Here is a 20,576-nt window from a genome sequence, read left to right as displayed (position 1 = left end):
GCTCCGATCGGTAACCATGGCAACCAGGACGCTACTACAGTCCTCGTTGCCATGGTTACTTAGCAATAGTACAATAGTAGAAGATTAATACTTACCTGCTGCTGCGATGTTCGTGTCCGGCCGGGAGCTCCACCTACTGGTAAGTGACAGTGACAGGTCTGTGCGGCGCATTGCTAAATGAACCGTCACTTACCAGTAGGAGGAGCTCCCGGCCGGACACGAACATCACAGCTCCCAGGTAAGTATGAATCTTGTACTATTGCTAGTAACCCGCTGCCACCAATGATCGGGGGGGGGGGGGGGGGGGCGCAAGATGGGAGGCCGCACACTGGCCACCAATGTTGTTAATGCTATAGAGGGAGGGGGGCCAATGATTGCCACCAACGATTTATTACAATAGAGGGAGGAAGGGGGCGGGGGGGGGGGGGGCACCCTGTGCCACCAACGAATTATTACAATAGAGGGAGGAAGGGGGGGGGGCGCACACTGTGCCACCAACGATTTATTACAATGGAGGAAGGGGGGGGGGGCCGCACTGGCCACCAATGATATTCAAACTGGGGAGGGGGGGGGGGGGGGGTCTGCCCCCTGCTGCCTGGCAGCCCTGATCTCTTACAGGGGGATATGATAGTACAATTAACCCCTTCAGGTGCGGCACCTGAGGGGTTAATTGTGCTGATCACGGCCCCCTGTAAGAGATCGGATGCTGCTAGGCAGCAGGGGGCAGTCATGTACACAGTTTGTAGTATATTCTAACTAGAAGCGTCCCCATCACCATGGGAACGCCTCTGTGTTAGAATATACTGTCGGAAATGAGGTTTCACGATCTAACTCATATCCGACAGTATATTCTAACATAGAGGCGTTCCCATGGTGATGGGGACGCTTCAAGTTAAAATATACCATCGGATTGGAGAAAACTCCGATCTGATGGTATAAAAGGGACTCCGGACTTTACATTGAAAGTCAATGGGGACGGATCCGTTTGAAATGGCACCATATTGTGTCAACGTCAAACGGATCCGTCCCCATTGACTTGCATTGTAATTCAGGACGGATCCGTTTGGCTCCGCACGGCCAGGCGGACACCAAAATGACTTTTTTTTCATGACCGTGGATCCGCCAAAAATCAAGGAAGACCCACGGACGAAAAAACGGTCACGGATCACGGACCTACGGACCCTGTTTTTGCGGACCGTGAAAAAAAACGTTCGTGTGCATGAGGCCTAAGGCTCCTTCATGTTCACAATGTTAAAGTAATAAAATGCATGATTTAGATTCAGTGCCGGTCACGGAGTCCGTGGCAGCTTCTCGGCATCCACTAGTGACTGCAAGCCACCGTGGTAACAGTTTGTTAGCGTCCAGGAAACCCTGTTAAGCCATGGAAGTGGCAGATTTATCCTAAAGGGTTATACCCATCTCAGATGTTGGAAGCAGAACGCTAGAATCTGCCACCAATGTCAGATAGATGCGAGTCCCACCTCTGGGACCTGCTCCTACCTCCAGAATCGGCCCCCCAAAAGTGAAGGCAAGTGCATTGTGTATACGTCGTGCTCTCCATTCACGTCTATGGGAATTCTGAGTTCTCTCGACTGTTTTCAGAAGTCCCACAGAAGTGGATGGAAGGAGCACGGTTCATGCACGCCCACCTCTCCATTCACAGCTATCGGGCTGCCAGCAATAGTGGAGCCAGTGCTCACCTATTTTGGGAACTCCGGTAGAGGTGAATGGAGGGTGCCAACACATACATGGTGTGCTTTCCTTCATTTTCAGGGGCCCATTCTGGAGATAGGAACGGGTCCCAGAGGTGGGAGCAGTACATATCTGAAATTGGTGTCATGTCCTAACAATATGCCACCAGTGTCTGAGATGAGAATACCACTTTAAAGGGGTTTTCCAGGAATTCACTTACCTTCAGCTTTTAGCGTGTATGCCTTAATACTTACCTGCTCTCCACTGCGTCATACCTGCGCGCTTGCTTCCATTTGGTTGTCTTCCTTTCCGTGGCTTGTTTACTTCTGGGCTGAGTATGGACATGGTCACCTGCACTACTGCAACCAATGGCTGGCTTCAGTGTTGGCGTCACCAAGCGACATTTCACTGCTGGATCACGTGCTGCTTGGGGACACGTTACCTCCGAAGCGCAGTTGACCATTTCCATAGACCTACTGGATTTATTTATTTTTATTCTCGGGTTACGGCAACTTTTAGGTCATGCTGCAAACCCATTCAGTTTAGTGGCTGAGCACTGCAATTTTTGGTCGTGCAATGGGTTTTCGCGGCAAGATGACTATCCTCTTGGCTGGGTGTCCGATCTCAGACAACCTTCAGCGTGTGACTTATGCAATTCTTTTGTGCAGATTTCAACCTTTTTAATTCAGGGGTGATCTGGGTGGCAAAACTGCATTACATTTGCACCAAAAGCCACAAGTAATGCATGCGGTAATTGTGTGCAGGTTCCCTTCTAAAACGTTGCCCTTTCACTTTTCCAGTTTGCATCTTCAGGTTTCCCACACTTTTGGGATGATTCCTGCACTTTGGGGATGCAGTAAGGTTTTTGTAAAAACCCTGATGAGGGAACATGAGCAAAACCGTCAGATTAACCTGTAACGTGACGTGTTTTGAGGATCCACAAAACACTGACACCGGCAATGTGCGTTCCGCATTTTGCGGACCGCACATCGCCGGCACTAATAGAATATGCCTATTCTTGTCCGCAATTGCGGACAAGAATAGGACATGTTCTATTTTTTTTGGGAACGGAATTGCGGACCCGGAAGTGCGGGTCCGCAATTCCGTTCCGCAAAATGCGGAACGGAATTGCAGACGTGTGAATGGGGCCTTATTCAAGAACTTAAGTAAGAGTGGCGAGAGCCGTTTACCCTCATGAAATCTATTAGGATGAAATGCGTTGTAAATGTTAGAGTTTCAGAGACTTTGCGTGAACTCATTACATAGCAGAGCCGCTGCAGCTTACACTACAACCTCAAGCACTTTGCACGGGCAAATCCTTAAGAGATGAGTAATGTAGCCGGCTGCTCTCCACACCTCCAAGCAATTTTGGAATATTTTTGATGCATTCCTTTCATCTTAGCTAAAGTATGCCTGACTTTAACCCATACTCATCTTTAAATAGGGGATTTTTTTTCTCTCTAAAACACATACAGTACTTTTTTTTTTTTTTCTTTTAGTCAACTTTTTGAAATGAGTCTCTGTTGCAGAATGCAAATCTAATAAGCCAAGTTAAAGCAGTTGTCCAGGCTACAGATGTTGATGACATAACTTTTTTTTTGTAAATTTTTGCTTTTGCCCATTTGTGGCTTGAGGTTTCCTGTTGACCTCATTATATTAGAGGGTTTATAAAATCTTGGAAAACAAAATTGTTGGTATCTTACCACCACGTTTTCAGCAAGCAGCTTCCATGTTCCTTATTCTTGGGCATGCACGGCACAGATATTCCGGTTGTTAAGTTGTCCCCCATCCACCGGATAGTGGATAACTATAGGATCAGTGGGTATCCAAACATTTATCACAGTGAGGGGAAAACACTCAGGAATGTAATGCAATTAAGAATGTTTTTATTAAAAACCCACCTCCCTCATGATGAGATACGTATCGGGCACTTGAATCCTCTTTATCAAGCCAGTATGTCTTCTATTTAGGCATCGCGGAGGGGTTATCAGATGGGTGGAGGTCATACCGCTTGGACCCCTACCCTTCACGAGAATGAGTAAGTGCCCTGCACCCCTTGGAGACCCATGAAATGAATGGATCGGCAGTTTGAAGATGCTGACTACAGGAGTTCCACAGACAGCCGAGTAGAGAGCTCAGCTATTTCCCGAACTCCCATAAAGATAACTGGAGCGTCAGTTTGCATGCCTAACACCCCCCAATCTAATATATATTCCTTATCCTGTAGTATAACAACTGGAATACCCCTTTAAATTGAATAAACGTCAATGAGTGCAAGCCTCTAGGACGTAGCTGGCAGTTGCTGAAGGAGTCCCAACAGAAGCAAATGCTAATGAGTGTGTCATTTTACAAATATCAGGTGTCCATAGACCAAAAAAATGAAACTAAAAGAAAGGTATTTAAATACAGTGTAATTCCCTATTTAGATGGACTTTACTACAGTAAGTATTGATAGTGTATCAGTTAGACGTGTCCCAAAGATGCCTAGAAGAAAAGAGCAATAGCATCAAATATCGGAGGTCCTTCATCAGTCTCCTTCATATTGATGGTGGTGAAACCTTGGCCTGTGTAACGCCTTTTACTGAACATGGGATGCTGGTGATTCATTACGTATGGACAGAAATTCGTCACCAGCTAGAAACATCACTTTTTAGGGGGGTCCATGGTGGTTTGTCTGGTGAGTTTTAGGTTGGATTGTCAGGGGTTACTACATCTGAAAGCTGGAATTGTCCGAGCTCGCACGTCCTGTGCCCTAGAAGGTTGGAAAATCTAGATTATTGTATTGCTCCACTGGGGCAGCAACTGATGTGAGTGATGAAATATTATCCAAGTGCTGTGGCTGTCGTCTAAATACTGAGTAATTAGGTTGATTTTTTATTATTTTTTTTTCTATTTTCTGTAGCTGCTGGTGCTGAGTTGATATATCGTCAAGTCCATAAATATTCGGACATTGACACAATTCTAACATTTTTGACTCTATACACCACCACAATGGATTTGAAATGAAACGGACAAGATGTGCTTTAACTGCAGACTGTCAGCTTTAATTTGAGGGTATTTACATCCAAATCAGGTGAACGGTATAGGAATTACAACAGTTTGCATATGTGCCTCCCACTTGTTAAGGGGCCAAAAGTAATGGGACAGAATAATAATCATAAATCAAACTTTCACTTTTTAATACTTGGTTGCAAATCCTTTGCAGTCAATTACAGCCTGAAGTCTGGAACGCATAGACATCACCAGACGCTGGGTTTCATCCCTGGTGATGCTCTGCCGGGCCTCTACTGCAATTGTCTTCCATTCCTGCTTGTTCTTGGGGTATTTTCCCTTCAGTTTTGTCTTCAGCAAGGAAAATGCATGCTCAACCGGATTCAGGTCAGGTGATTGACTTGGCCATTGCATAACATTCCACTTCTTTCCCATAAAAAACTCTTTGGTTGCTCTTGCAGTATGCTTTGGGTCATTGTCCATCTGCACTGTGAATCGCCGTCCAACGAGTTCTGAAGCCTTTGGCTGAATATGAGCAGATAATATTGCCCGAAACACTTCAGAATTCATCCTGCTGCTTTTGTCAGCAGTCACATCATGAAGAGAGCTTCTGAAGTATGTCCAGACCACTCCAAGATGGTGGAGACACGTGAAAAGAGACTGGTGCCCACTGGTTGTAATTAGGAATGAGCGAACTTGTGTTTTCAAGTTCGGCGTACAAGGTTTGGGTTATCTAAGAGTTCCGTTATGGATTCCACTACCACGGACCATAACTTGTGGTCCGTGGTAGCGGAATCCATAACTGAATTCTTAGATAACCCGAACCTTGTACGCCGAACTTGAAAACAGAAGTTTGCTCATCCCTAGTTGTAATATTTTATAATACCTGTTGACCCCACTCTGGAGGCGGTAGGAGATTGTTGACCTCTAGGACAGGACTTCAGCAGCCATAACACTTCCCACAATGAGCTGGCGGGCTTGCTCTTTCTGATGTTGTAAGCGTGCCTGTGGTCTAGTACTTGAATTACTCAACCACACAGTAGGCACAGCCTGAAAGGGCCTGAAGTGATGAAACCGCTGTCATGAGTCTGTATAGGACGATCTGTTTTCATGTCTGTGTGACCTCTTCTTGTTTTATGTGCTTGTTTTTTCACTAGTAATGGTGTTGGTTACACAAAGGCATTTACAATGAGTCTTCAAAATATTCTGGGATAGCTTCTTAAGCCATTACCATTCTCAATAGTTCTCGTCAGCACATTAACGTGAAGGTCATTTCTTGTAGAATGGAAAATTCTTCAAGGTTCAAATATACTTTCTTGAGCGGATTTCTGGCCTTTCAAAATCTCTGCTTGTAGTTGGAGCTTTCCTTATTTATATGGGGTAAAAAGACCGAGCATAACCGTCAGTATTCGCCAATGGGCCCCAGATCACCTGCTTTGTAGATTTGACAGCTGCCTCCATAGCTTCCCCTGCTGGCACATGTATGTAAGTGCACGCAGAACAATCTACGCAGTCTTGTGGTGCAAGCATTCACGTATGTAAAGCAGGGTATTTGTGACCCATCATCTAAAACTGAAGTCTGATATTGTGCTTTTTAGTAAAATTAAAAATAAATTAAATATTACAGGGGTTGTCCGGCCTAAGAGCAAAGGTGCCCCATGGAAATAAAAAAAGAAAAAGTCCCACCACTAACGCACCACTGCCCGTTCTGGCTCGACTGGAAATTGCTTGATCACATGACCGCTGTGGCCAATCCCTACTAGTGAGGTGCCATTCACGCACATGTGACCACAGAGGCCAGCAATTGGGACCACTTCTGATTTTAGGGTTGGATATCAAAAATATTCCCACGATAACGATATTAAGAAATTTATCGCGATAACTATATATATATCGCGATAAATGCCCATTTAGAAGAAAAAAAACACTTGGGGCCACAAGGAGACATTATACTGTATGGGGGCAGCCACAAGGAGACGTTACACTGTATGGGGGCAGCCGCAAGGAAACGTTATACTGTATGGGGGCAGCCACAAGGAGACGTTACACTGTATGGGGGCAGCCACAAGGAGACGTTACACTGTATGGGGGCAGCCACAAGGAGACGTTACACTGTATGGGGGCAGCCACAAGGAGACGTTACACTGTATGGGGGCAGCCACAAGGAGACGTTACACTGTATGGGGGCAGCCACAAGGAGACGTTACACTGTATGGGGGCAGCCACAAGGAGACGTTACACTGTATGGGGGCAGCCACAAGGAGACGTTACACTGTATGGGGGCAGCCACAAGGAGACGTTACACTGTGCGGGGGCAGCCACAAGGAGACGTTACACTGTATGGGGGCAGCCACAAGGAGAAGTTACACTGTATGCGGGGGCAGCCACAAGGAGACGTTACACTGTATGGGGGCAGCCACAAGGAGACGTTACACTGTATGGGGACAGCCAGAAGGAGACGCCATATCGCAGTTTTTTTTAATACCGCGGTATATCGTGATACCGGTATATCGCCCAACTCTACTTCCGATCCGGCTGGGAAGAGGGGCAGCAGTACTTGCACAGCGGGTGTAGTATAACTATTTAATATGCTAGTCTACAACATACCTACTTATTGTACCTACAGCGTATTGATCGCTTTCATATTGTATTATTATAGGCATAGGAGCTCTTGGAGAGCGGGAATGGCTTTTCATATGGTCATTCAGTGAGCAGGGCTTAATAAGAAAAAGGCTCCCCTTCTATTTGTGGCTATGCTTCCAGCAATGCGCTCCCTTAGGCTACATGCACACAACCGTATGTATTTTGCGGTCCGCAAGTTGCGGATCCACCAAAAAAAAACTAATGAAATCCGTATGCCATCCGTTTTTTTTGTTTTTTTTTGTGGATCCATTGTAACAATGCCTAAAACGGACAAGAATAGGAGATGTTTTGTTTTATTTTTTTGTGGGGCTACAGAACGGACATACTGATGAGGACAGCGCTGTGTGCTGTCCGCATTTTTTGTGGATCCATTGAAATGAATGGGTCCGCATCCTATCCGCAAAAAAAACAAAACGGAACAGACACAGAAGCAAACAACGTTCGCGTGCATATAGCCTTAATCAGTTTTTTTTTCTGTGTTTGCATTCAGTGTTGATTTTTCTGTTTGGATTGTATCCGGATTGCATGCGTTTTTCACGAGCGAGTGAAGAAAACCTGAAGACTAAAAATCTACATCTAACAACCTGAAAAAATGCATTGCATCCTGTAGCCCGAGGTGTGTGAAAAACGTTCAATATAGAACATGCTGGTGCGTGAAAAACAACAATCGTGTACACAGTCATTGAAATGAATGGGAAAGGTAAAGTCCAAATGCTGTGTGCTAGGATATGCTATCAATGTCAGATAGGTGCGGAAATGGGGCTTCCGATATGATGGAGAGCACACTGTTTATGCCTGGCCTTTTTTCCATTCGCAGCCTCTGTACCTTAGAAAATAGCTGAGCGCTCTGTTTATTAGCGGCCTTCATTCACTTATATCGGTAACAGACATGGGAATTGGTGCAAGCGCAGTCTGTCCTCAGTGTAAGTGAACAGAGGCCGCTGATGGATTGGACCCTCTATCGGCTGACATTTTGGAAGCACTGCTCCAGGAAGCTGGTGAGCGGACCTGCAAGTAAGCAGCACTGATTGTTTAATGATGCCTGTGCTGTGTCCAGATAGTGGACAAATCCTTTATATCTACCCAATAGATCAGTGGGAGTCCAGCACCCCCACTGATCAGCAGTTTGATGGGGCCTCTTCATGCTGTAACAAGTACAGTGCCGTACATTCTATAGTGGCTGTGCTTGGTATTGCAGCCTGATCCTATTCACTTGAATGAGACATCCTCACAAAGGGTCATGTGACTGATGGATGTCTGCAGCGGTCAGCCCAGTGCCACTGTCCTTCCAACATTAGATCGGAAGGTGTGCTGGAAGTGGCACCTCCACCAATCAGATACTAAGGATAGATCATCAATATTTAAATTCCAAAAAATAAAATGCACAAGGTGGAATCTGCAGCAAATCCGCCAGCACATTTTGCAGCAGCAGTTTGCTTCCAGTGTGGACATACTCTCAGGACCAAATATCACTTAGGGCTCTTTCACACGAGTGGATGCCGTTCGTGGAATCCGCTGCGTGACAGAGAGCCAAGCCCTGTTCTGGACAGCAGAGACACGGAGCATTAAAGGGAGTCTGTCACCATAATATAACATTGTACACCACTTACATGGCTCTCTAGCACACCTATCCATGATTCAAATGGTACCTTTGTAATTTTCTTCTGAGTTTCACCAGCAGGAAAAACGCACTTTAATCCATAAGCAAATGAGGGCTCGCAAGTGCCCAGGGGCGGCGTTCTGTGTGTAGGTGCCCAGGCTGCTCTGCCTTCTTTTTACGTTACTCCTCCCCAGCCTCTTCCTTGGCCCGCCCTGCAAGTCCCTTGCGTCATCCACAGGACAGGCCGATATCCCGCGCGTGCGCAGTGCACCGCCGGCGCGAGCATGCGCACTGTGATGCCCATTGTGGGCACGGCATCGCTACATGTAGTGGGCATGTGCCGGCCTCCTGTATGCTTCTGGTCCACCCTCTAGTCACTGGTTTCATGCCTGTGCTTTCGGAAGAGTATTCAGTCACATGGAACAAGACCCCTAGGGTGGATGCACCAGTAGCAAGAATTTCGAAAAAAAACAGCACTACCCTTTGAGGATCTGGGTTTACTCAAAGACCCAATGGATAAAAAATGCGAGAGTCTGCTTAAAAAAACGTGGGAGTCCTCCACTGCAGTTCTAAGACCCGGAATCTCGTCGACCTACACAGCCAGGACCCTATCCTTGTGGTTAAGTCAATTAGAGGAACACATTGAGTCCAGCACTCCGAGAGAAGACATTCTAGCCTCAATCCCCATGTTGAAACAGGCCGCAAACTTTATGGCGGACGCTTCCGCGGACATAGTGAGATTGTCAGCCAGAACAGCTGCCCTGTCCAATGCTTCTCGCAGAGCAATTTGGTTGAGAACCTGGTCGGGGGATACGGCATCAAAAAACAAGCTATGTGCCTTACCTTGCAAGGGGGATAGAGTGTTCGGCTCAGCACTTGATGATATTTTAGAGAAAGCTTCAGACAGAATAAAAGGCTTTCCCACGGAATCAAAGTTTTTTTTTTTTTTTTTTTATCTTCAGAGACTATCCTTTCGGCCCCAAAGACGTGGTAGACCTGATCAGAAGAAAAAAGAATCAGGAACGTCTTGGCAGTCATCCAGAGGAAAAGGGAAAGGCTTCCTATTTAATCCTGAAAAAGTCTTCCCGGCCCACTACCCAATGACGCCAGAGGAGCAGTAGGGGGAAGGCTCATGCATTTTTACTCAGCTTGGGTAAATATTCAGGCCTCCCCTTGGGTGCTGGGGGTGATAAAAGAAGCCTACAGTCTGGAATTGATTCGCCTCCCCCAGATCGTTACATGGAAAACTCCAGACTAAGGGGAAAAAATCAGGAAGCGATGGACCAACAAATATCGCTCCTGTTAGAGAAGAGAGCCATCATTCCGGTACCAGTAGGGGAACAAAAGAAGGGTTTCTATTCTCCTATATTTCTGGTGAAAAAAACAAACGGTACTTTCAGGGCGATAATAAATTTAAATACCCTAAACAAATACGTTGTTTACAAAAAATTCAAATGGAGACTGTAAGATCTGTGGTCAATCTTCTACAAAAAAATTGCTATATGATAACAGTAGACCTGGCAGATGTCTACTATCACATCCCAATCCAGAAGAGAGACCAGAAGTTTCTGAGGATAGCGGTTTGGTTCCAGGGATCTCTCTGCCACTATCAATTTCAAGTTCTACCATTCGGCCTCAGTTCTGCCCCGAGACTATTCACAAAGGTCATGACTGAAGTAGCAAAATTCCTTCATCTAGCAGGAATTTCCTTTTATACCGTACCTAGACGATTTTTTTTATCAAAGCCCCGTCAGAAAATCTTCTTCTGTGTCACCTTCAGACAATTCTTTTAACCCTAGCCGACCTGGGTTGGATAATAAACCAACAGAAGTCTTGTCTTCTCCCCTCACAGGAAAAAAAATCTTTCTAGGCGTTCTACTGGACTCACGCCTTATGACTTCCTTTCTGCCGGAGCAGAAACAACAGAATTTAATTTCCAGTATCAAGAATTTCCAAAGACAAAGGATAGCCTCCTTCAGAGAAATAATGGTAATCTTGGGACTCATGACGTCAACCATTTCGTGTGTAAAGTGGGCTCATCACCACTCAAGGACGCTTCAAGCCTTCCTTTTGAAAAACTGGGACAAAAATCAGTCCTCTCTAAACAAGTAGATAAAAATCCCATCGTATCTGAAAATGACCCTATCCTGGTGGACAAACCAGTCAAATTTATCCTGGGGGGTGGAGTGGAGACAGACGGACCAGTTAATCATCCCAACCGATGCCAGTCAGCAAGGCTGGGGGGCCCACATGGATGGGAAGATGACACAGGGATTTTGGAAGACACAGCTACAACAAGCTTCATCGAATATGAGGGAACTAAGTGCTGTCTGGGAAGCCATAAAAAAGTTTTCTCCCTACATCTATCTGAAAAATGTAAAAATCCTTCCGCCAATTCTACCACAGTAGCCTACCTAAACAAACAGGGGGGAACAAGAAACCGCTCCCTGTCTTTAGTCACGAGGAAGATCCTAGATTGGGCCGAGAAAAACATATGCTCTCTATCAGCAGCCCACGTAAGAGGGGAAGAAAATCAAGTGGCGGACTTCCTGAGCAGGGATCGACTAAAGCCGGGAGAATGGAGCCTGAATCATCAGATCTTTGCTCAAATTTGTACCAGATGGGGCACTCCAAAGATCGACCTATTTGCCACAAGGAAAAACAGGCAAGTTGCGGGCTTTTTTCCCTATCCTCTCTAGACCGGCCCCTAAGAGTGGACGCCCTGTCATCTCCCTGGCCTCAGGAACTTCTTTATGCGTTCCCGCCTTTTCCTCTAATACCGAGGGTCATTTCCAAGATCCTGGAAGAGAAAGCTCAAATTCCCCTAATCACACCCTTCTGGCCCAGGAGAACATGGTTTCCAACACTGAAAAACCTAGCAGAAGAATACTGGATGCTGCCGCCCGACCAGATCTACTTCTCCAGGGACCAGTAAGGCATCCCAGAGTCAACCAGCTTCGCTTGTCAGTTTGGAAACTGAAAGGCGCATCTTAAGAGAAAAAGGTTTCTCAGAGGCGGTAATCTACACTCTGTTGCAGAGTAGAAAACCGGTCACGTCAAAAATCTGCTTGAGAGCCTGGGGGTCCTTTTTACGTTTTGGGGATGGCAGGTGGGATCCATCCAAGAAACCAGAGGTGACCCTAATCCTGGACTTCCTTCAGGCAGGACTTGATAAAGGTCTATCTGTAAGTACCATACGAGTCCAAGTAGCGTCTTTAAGCGCTTTTCTAAATATCAAGCTTTCAGATTTGAATGTAGTCAAGAGATTCCTTAAAGGGGCAAGTAGAATTCGCCCTAGGCTTAGATCTTCTGTCCCTCCTTGGGGCTTAAATCTGGTCCTATCCAGGCTAATGCATCCACCTTTTGAACCCCTCGGAGAGACTCCTTGAGAACATTAACACTCAAAACAGTATTCTTATTAGCTATCACCACTGCAAGAAGAATGGGAGAAATCCAGGCTTTCTCTATTTTACCTCCCTATCTTACGGTTTTAGAAGATAGAATTATATTAAAGCATGCTCCTGAGTTCCTTCCCAAGGTAGTGTCCAGGTTCCACTGTCAGCAGGAAATCACTCTTCCCTCCTTTTGTTCCCAGGTGACATCAGATAAGGAAAAGTTGTTCCATAACCTAGATGTTAGAAGGTGCGTTCTACAGTACTTGGAAGCAACCAAGAATCTGAGAAAGTCAAACCAGTTGCTAATACAATATCTGGGGCTTCACCAAGGCAAAGCAGCCAGCAAGACCTCCATCTCCAGATGGATAAAGGCCTGCATTACTTTAGCCTATGAGACTGAGGGGATTGCTCCGCCTCCTTCACTGAAAGCTCATTCCACCAGAGCATTGTCAGCATCCTGGGCTGAGGGTGCCTCAGCTTCATTGGAAGATATCTGTCAAGCAGCCACATGGTCCAACCCTTGTACTTTTTTTTAAGCATTACAAGCTGGACGTTTCTACCAATAGAGAATTGTCTTTTGGCCGCAGAGTCTTATCTGCGGTGGTCCCACCCTAGTCATGTCTCCTATGTTATTCCTCCAGGTAGTGTCGTTGTGGAGGCGTGTGGAAAAGACATAAATTACTCTTACTGGTAATTGGATTTTCCTTTTAGCCTCCACAACGGCACGGGATTCCCATCCAAAAAAAATAAAAAACCTCCCAGGCTGTGAGCTGTGCGCTGCGATTGGCCAGCGCTACAGCCTAGGTCCGAGAAGCAGACGCCCACAGGACAAGGGCAGACACCGCCTACTATAACTTAGTGAGTGAAGATACCGGAGGGCATAACGGGAGAACGGAGCGGCGCCCAGGGATAATAGTAAGTGCAGTGAGATCCCTGGGCACCGCTCTCCATGGCAGCATACTTAGTTCACAATGTTTTTCAAGGTGAAAGGTCCTCTTTAAGACCGAAACGAGCTAATAGGTGTGGACATCATAAGTGCATCTGTTGCATGCATATGTCGATCTCCAAGACTTTTGTTTCAGCTTCAAATGAAATCGTACCTTAATTGTAACACAACTTATGCAGTTTATTTAATTACATGCAAAAAATGTAAGCTGCAATATGTGGGGTGTACCATCAATGCCATCAAAGCCAGAATACGCAAACACATTTCTGATGTGCCCCACCATGGCAATCGCAATGTATCTGCAGCCAGTCTGCATTTTGCTGTTTGCCATGGTGGGGACACATCGGATATGGTGGTGCAGGGCATAGAGTTTTTTTTTTGCCCAAACGTGGAGGAGACCACAGAAGAAAATTACTAAATAGAGAGTCCTTCTGGATTTTTGCATTAAATACGCGCCAACCAGATGGTCTGAATAAACGTTTGGACTTAATCCTGCAACAATAATTCACACCTTCAGAGCCCACGTAGCTTCCAGATTGAGGAACACAATCTCTCCTTTTTTATTATATTCTATTATTTTCCTAGCCAGTATATACCTTATGTGTTTCTTGCATAGTTTCCCTTACTATGTATTGTATGGTTTTTCTCTTTTTTTTTTTTTTTTTTTTTCATGAGAAGAGTTGTTCAGAGGCGTGGCACTTTTTTGAGGGCATTTGCAGTCATGTGAACACAATTAGTGAAAACATGTGCAGTTTCCCCTTTAAAAGGTGCCACTTTTAATGTCTTACTGTGTCATGAAGAATGGCTGGAATTGTTTCTGGTGGCCCGAAACGCGTGGACAAGACCTTTTTGTAACCATATTTGAATGAGATTTTACCGCAGGCAAAATAAAGATTCCTTTTATCGCAGTAGAGCTGGATTTTTTTAATCTTTTTTGCATCTATTCTGAGTCCTAGGTTAATAACTGGAGAGGTAAGAGGGAGGGGGCCCTTTATTGGCTGATCTCGCTATTGTTTCCTGTCCCTGAGAAGGCGGGCCAACCTCCAGGTAGTGCCGTTGTGGAGGCTAAAGGAAAATCCAATTACCGGTAAGAGTCTTTCCTGCTTGTGAAACTTACAAAGGTACCATTTGAATCATGGATAGGTGTGCTAGAGAGCCATGTAAGTGGTGTACAATGTCATATTTTGGTGACAGACTCCCTTTAACATGATTGATAATGCTCTTTGCACCTCTGTGACCTTTTTACTACAAAATCACAGTGAGATAAAGTTGTCACTGTGATTTTGTAGTAAAAAGGTCACAGAGAGGCACGGAGCATTATCAATCATGTCAATGCTCCGTGTCTCTGCTGTCCAGAACCGGGCTTGGCTCTCTTTCACACAACGGATTCCACGCACTGCATGCAGTTCTGTGAAAGAGCCCTTAGGGCTCATGCACATGACCTGCCGTGAAGTCCCCAAATTACGCATCTGCCAAACATGGGATACCTGTCGTGTGCGTTCCGCTTTGAACGGAATGGCCGGCCCAGAATAGAACAGTCCAATCTTTGTCCATAATGAGGACAATAATAGGACATGTTTTGTTTTTATTTTTTGCGGAAGGGGCATGCAGGCATATGGACACGGAAACGAACATGGCGTCATTACCATTTTTTTTTTGCAGCCCCATTGAAGTGAATGGGTAAAAAAAAAAAAAAAACGGATCGGACACAGACAAAGAATACGTTTGTGTGCATGAGCCCTTACAGCGGGAAATCCCAGCACCACCTGAACCATCAGTCCACAGCCACCGGCAAATCCAGCCTTGCGTCTGTGTGTGTGTGTGTGTGCAGCTGGAGAAATAACCTCAGGCTCATTATCACCTCCCACACACTAAAGAAGCCAGAACGGCAATTACTTCCCCGCTAAGATGTTGCGCTATGATTGGCAGGGGGGAGGGGCTTCCAGTTTTCTATCCAAACATGCTATTTGCAGAGCAGAAACTGGACCTCTAGGAGTCTGCTGCCTCCTGATCTTCAAATATATGACTCTTCTGTTCGCCACTCCTTTAAGAAAACACGTAACCATCTTGTGGCCCGCGAGTCCTTCTCAGGGTTCACAGAGGCCCTTTTACTGGTGTGGTGCAATCCCTTTTCCCACAATCTGTGCCTGCAGGACACAAGGAGAGCGAAGCTTTACTTTGGAATATTGCAGTTTTCGTATGCAGTAAAACAAATGAAAGATGATCTGAACTTGGCAGTGGAAAGACGACTGGAATTTGATGTGCGCAGGGTTTTTCTGTGGGAAAGCGCTCTCGCTCTGGCTGTTCCCATGACACATTTGCATACAGTCAGAGGGCCCTTTCTTCTGGGGGTTCAGTTGGTAAACCAGGCCTCATAACGGTTCACATTGTTCCTCCTCTCTGTACCTGCTGGAGCAGGATCTAGTTCAGAGTAACCCCTTAATAACCGGATCTGTCCATCATAGGTGGTTGGTTACTGCGTATCTCTCACACTGATGAAGTTGATTTTTGTTGCAGTTTTCTGAATGGATTGCATACTCTATCAACATTAACAGAGACGGTCCGCTTTAGAAAAAGCCCCACAGCCCCTCAATATTTGCGCAGTGGAACACTGCGTAGGGTTTGGTACTTTTCAATCCCATAGGATAACATGAGGAGAGTATTCATGCTGCCTATTTTCTGGCAGATCTTTCTGCCACGTGTGAAGGCACTCATACGCAGCCTTGCTTCTGCTGCAGATGGCAGGATCGCAACAAAAAAAGGCTGAACTTGGTAGTTAACCGTGTCAGTGCCGAGATCACCCCTGTGATCATTATAATGGAGACCGCCAGAGACCTATCGGAGGTCTTGAGAGCTGTCCCATGTCATAACAACTGATATTATGCTGGTACTATGCCCTAATAGGTGCGAAATATTACTGTGCAGAGGCACTATATCCTGTGATACAAAAGTATTTTTTTTAGCAATGTGTCACTCTGTGTGGCTAAAAAAAAAACGTAGAGAATAAAAAAAAAAGTTATGAAAAAATCATAAATACAATTTCTTTCAATTTAATTTTCCTTTAAACATCTGTTTTTTTTTTTTTTGTAATAAGGGTTAAGTCTGCCAGAATGTGATGTGCTTCACCCCTCGATGTAAAAGCGTAATAAACTGCACATGGTAAACTCTACTATGTATACAGTATTTTTTGCCCTATAAGACACACCTATTCCTAAGGGCTCATGCACACGAGCAAATTGCCGTCCGCAAAGCACAGGTGCCGGCCGTTTACGGATGAAATCACATTTAAACACTGACGTAAATTGCACCAAAATCTGGCACAATTTCTGATCTGCGGGGCTCTGATTCCCAGTACCTCCCCACTGATCAGCTGTTTTTCGGTAGCTCTAGCACTGGAAATAGTCACCGATACTAGACATCTCCATTCAACCTGTAGTGGACGGAGCTGCAGCAGTATCATCTGAAATTCTGTGATGCTTTTGTTTTGTTCATCCGTGAGTCTGAGTTTATGGCAAATCATATCTGTCTATCATGGAGATTAAAGAGGACCTTTCACCGATTCTTACCCTATGAACTAACTATACAGATATGTAGAGCGGCGCCCGGGGATCTCCCTGCACTTACTATTATCCCCGGGCGCCGCTCCGTTCTCCTGCTATGCCCTCCGGTATCTCCGCTCACTAAGTTATAGTAGGCGGAGATACCAGTCCCTAAGTTATGGTAGGCGGAGTCTGCCCTAGCGCTGGCCAATCGCAGCGCAGAGCTCACAGCCTGGGAGGTTATTTTCTTCCAGGCTGTGAGCTCTGCAATGCGATTGGCCAGCGCTAGGGCAGACTCCGCCTACCATAACTTAGGGAACGGAGATACCGGAGGGCATAGCAGGAGAACGGAGCGGCGCCCGGGGATAATAGTAAGTGCAGAGAGATCCCCGGGCGCCGCTCCACATGTATGTATACTTAGTTCATAGGGTAAGAATCGGTGAAAGGTCCTCTTTAAAGGAGTATTCCTATCAAATACAATGGGAGCATATCGCTAGGATATACCCCCATTGTCTGATAGGTGCGGGTCCCACCTCTGGGACCCGCACCTACAACGAGGACGGAGCGGGGAGAGCTGTGGCTGGAGGACCCCGGATTTCCAGGGGTCCGCCCTCCACCAAGCGCTGCTCCCCGCTGCTGCCATAGAAGTGAATGGGAGTGCAACTCGCACTCTCGGCCCCTGCTCCCATTCATTTCTATGGGGAAGACTGAAATAGCTGAGCCAGCCCTCGGCTAGTTTCGGCGGCCCCATAGAAATGAATGGAGGGCCCCATTGTAGGTGCGGGTCACAGAGGTGGGACCCGCACCTATTAGAAAATGGGGGCATATCCTAGCGATCTGCCCCCATTGTCTGAAATGGCAAAACCCCTTTAAGGGGAACATTTAGTGTCCAAGAGGCATCTTGTATTAAATTATATATATATATATATATATATATATATATATATATATATATATATATATATATACATTTTTATTTTATACCATCTTTTTGCTTGGTTTCCTGTTTCTTTGAAATGTATCTTGTGGATCAGAATTACTGAGAATTGTGTTGCGATTGCTTGTATTGGGAAACCAAATACTAGAATACGTGTAATTTTATGCTAGATTGGGGAAGTAATTGAAATGTCTGTCCCTTTTTTTAATTTTTTTAATTTGTTTTGATGTCTGTTATAATTGTATCCAAAAAAAAAATATTTTTTTCTACTTTTTAGTGGTCAAGGGTGTGCAACAGTCATATTTCCGCAAAATTATTATTCTCAGCACAATATTTGGAGAGCAGCACCAAATTATTTATATATTTTTTTTTGTTGTTGCATGATATTTTTTCTCCAGTCACATACAAATCTGAGTCAGATTTTCGAGAGAAGTGCACTGCAGAATCTTAGATTGCCATGACAGTTACACCACACTTCAAAGATTCGGCTACATGGCGGTCTTGGTCATGCCCGAGGATCACAGTGTAGCATTGCTAGCACAGAAATAAATGGGTTAGTAGCACGACTGCCATGTTTGCTGTAACTGTAATCCTAGAATAGAAAAAAAATCCAACCCTGCTGGGGGTCATGATCGCAACAAACATGCGAGTTGCACTGCCACTCCATTCATTTCTATGCTAGCATTGCCAAGCTGCATTAGCGACTAAGATCGCCATGTGAGCACAAAAGGAAACATGATATAAATCAATAATGCATGCAAATATACAAAGCCCTGTAATGCACACAAAAAAAAATATATACCCCTTTCTCCACTTATCAGCCTCTTCTCCTTCCCTTGCCTCGTGAACTGAACTGATAATTCACCCTAAATTCACAGCTAAAATAAATCTTGAAAAATGTGATGGGCTATTATCTCACTGAGGGATCAACTTATGTACTGCCTATAGACTGTATAGAAGGGGGAGCAGGAGGAGTGAGTTGCTGCAGGGAGACACAGATGCTGCTGCTGACTTTTCTATCTCGCACAAGTGCTGGATTCACCTATACACTGCTAGGTACTGTTGTATAATGTCCTCCATGCTACTGCTGCTTCTGAAGGGTTGCTACAGAGAAATATGGGGTTAGAGACTCCTGTTCTGTTTGCTGTGTATGGGAGACCTCACAGCAGCTAATCTCCACCCCCTGGCTCAGAGAAAGCTGACAATTAGGTTACGTCCACAGGGGGCATGTTTTTCTGCAGCAAACACTCTACGAATTCCCATCAAAATCCATGAGTTCAGTCTGTGCATTACAAAGGGTAAAATCTCTACATGGAGTTTGCAGCTACTGTAAAATGCTGCAGACTTTATACCCTCAGTTCTGCAGCGGAGAATCCTCTACATGATACTATTAGTGTTGAGGCAACCCTTCGAAGTAGAACCTGCAGAGGGCAAAACTGATGCATGTTTAACGTGTCTGGTTCCCTTTAAAGGGGTGAAAGCTTTATGATTTGCGCAACGGCCACATGGATGCAGATGACATCCGTGCATGGTCTGCATTCTTTGTCGACCTGAGGTGGACCAAAATTGTGGTCATGTGCATGAGACCTAGAGAGAAATCTTGCTTTGGGAGGTTCCCTTTCTTTCTGTGAGGTTTCCAGTAAAACCAAAGGCAAAAAAAAAAAGTGATATATTGTTAAACATTATGCAAGTCGCTGTTCAGTATCCTAGTACGTTTACGGTACATCATGTCTATGTCCTCAGCTCCTGCTGTCTGATGATGTTGGTTATTTATGACCTGCTAATGGTAACGCTCAGCTAGATTGTTATTCTACAGCAAAAAGTAATTGAGGAAAAATGGCTGAAATGTCTGCTGTAGCATACATAATTAATAGTCCCTTTAATGGATCTGGTCACTGACTTGAAAGGTTAGTGTGGGACTTTTAGGGTCACATTGCCTCTTCTAATGCAGTTAATTGTATGAGGATATGTTCAGAGTAAGGGCTCATGCACCAGAACGTATTTTCTTTCCGTAAAGTTTTTTTTTGCGCACCGTAAGCGGTACTATTCATTTCAATGGGTCCGCCCAAAAAAACCGAACTTACTCCTTGTGCATTCTGTTTCCACAAAAAAAATAGAACATGTCCTATTATTGTCCGGTGCCTGAGCCCTAAGGGTCAAGTAAGCATTTGCGTTATCTTAAAGGGGTTGTCCCAAGTTATTATTATTTTTTTAATGTCAAATGGCAAGTATACTTTTAGAATAACAAAAATTAAATTAAAATCTAGTCCTCTTATTGAACCACACCAGTTCCAGCTCAGCCGCCTCATCCTCTCTGCCACCTTTATTGTCTTGATTGCAGTGGTGATGTGTTCATATAGCTTACTGTACCTAAGGAGACTCAATGCATATACAGCTGAGGCCAGTGCTTGGCTGCAGCGGTCACTTGTGGTATACATAGTCTGTGCAGCGTAATGGATTCAGAAGTGAGGAGGATTGAACCCTAAGTAGCTGATGTGGGAGAAATATATCAGTTCAGAAGTGCAAATGGTGTGTGCGCAGGAAGAGAGAAATTAAATGTATTATTGTGCTAGCGGAATGAGCCGGCTTCGCACCGGTATATTTTAACTATTTCATCAACTGTTTGTGTGTGTGGTAAAATATATAGACCGTATCCCCCATAACAGTGACCTCCACAGCACCTCACCCCCTTAAAGGGGTTCTCCAAGAGCAGCCAATGGCAGGCGGGGACTAAGACGAGCCTCTTTAGCGTCACCCGCGATGCTACGGAGGCTTGTTCCCGTCTGCCATTGGATGCTCTCCCCGACATTGGATGTTTTCATCCATGTGCAGG

General features: G+C 45.2%; 1 protein-coding gene across 2 annotated transcripts in view; it reads left to right on the top strand.

Annotated features, from left to right (window-relative positions):
* SOS1 (SOS Ras/Rac guanine nucleotide exchange factor 1) overlaps positions 1-20,576 on the top strand; it is a 125,680-nt gene that overhangs the window by 28,442 nt on the left and 76,662 nt on the right. The gene's annotated exons all lie outside the window — the stretch shown is intronic.

This window comes from Bufo bufo, chromosome 4 (genome assembly GCF_905171765.1).
Source record: "Bufo bufo chromosome 4, aBufBuf1.1, whole genome shotgun sequence".
Lineage (NCBI taxonomy): Eukaryota > Metazoa > Chordata > Amphibia > Anura > Bufonidae > Bufo > Bufo bufo.
Note: the sequence above shows the minus strand (reverse complement) of the source record. Positions and strands in the feature narration are given on the sequence as shown.